We start from the raw sequence: 770 nt of genomic DNA on the forward strand, positions 1-770 counted from the left end.
CCATCCCCTTATCTCAGCCGTGCCGGGGCAAAGGGCAACATGGGGCTTCACAAAGCACGCTGCTGCCAGCACCCAGCACAGACCCATCACTGCTCTGGGGACCCCACAGCTCCCCTGCCCCATAGCAGTGCTGGGGAACCAGACCCACATGGAGAGAGCAGGGCCATCCCCTGGTGCCGGGAGGGCAGCTGGCCCTTCCCCAGAGCCCCCGCCGCCAGACCTGGCTGTTACCAGGGCCCGGCTGAGGGATTCCCCGCTTTGTGCGGCTCGAAAGCAAAAGCACCCGGGAAGGGGCAGCCAGCCCCTGCCTTGAGCACTCCAGCCCTGCTGGGGGCTGATGAAGGTACGGGGGCCTTGGCATCTTCCCCTGCAGCCCCCAAACACCCAGCACCCTGACTTGTGCCCTCCCAGCACCAGCCGTGGGGATGGGGCTTGGCTCAGCCCCAGGGGTGCCTGGTGCTAAGCCCACAAAGAGGCACCAGGGGAAGAAGGGAAGCAAGAGATGGGCAGCACCACAGTAAAAGTACAAACAGGCTTTATTTCAGCACAGTATCCCACAGTCAAAAGCCCCTCCAGGCACCAGGTTGCCTCTGCCCAAGTGAGGAGGATGCAGCCCCAAGCCAGGGTGGGGTGCAATGCCAATATGAGGAGTACAGTGGTGGGAGATGGGCGAGCTGAGGTGCCAGGGCTGGAGCCCTCCTCAGCACCCTGGGGAGTGCTTCCAGCCCCTGGCCATATCCAGGGCTGGTGGCGGGTTATGGGGGGCCTAG

Source organism: Nestor notabilis, unplaced genomic scaffold (assembly GCF_000696875.1).
Source record: "Nestor notabilis isolate BGI_N333 unplaced genomic scaffold, ASM69687v1 scaffold29461, whole genome shotgun sequence".
NCBI classification, from domain to species: Eukaryota; Metazoa; Chordata; class Aves; order Psittaciformes; family Psittacidae; genus Nestor; species Nestor notabilis.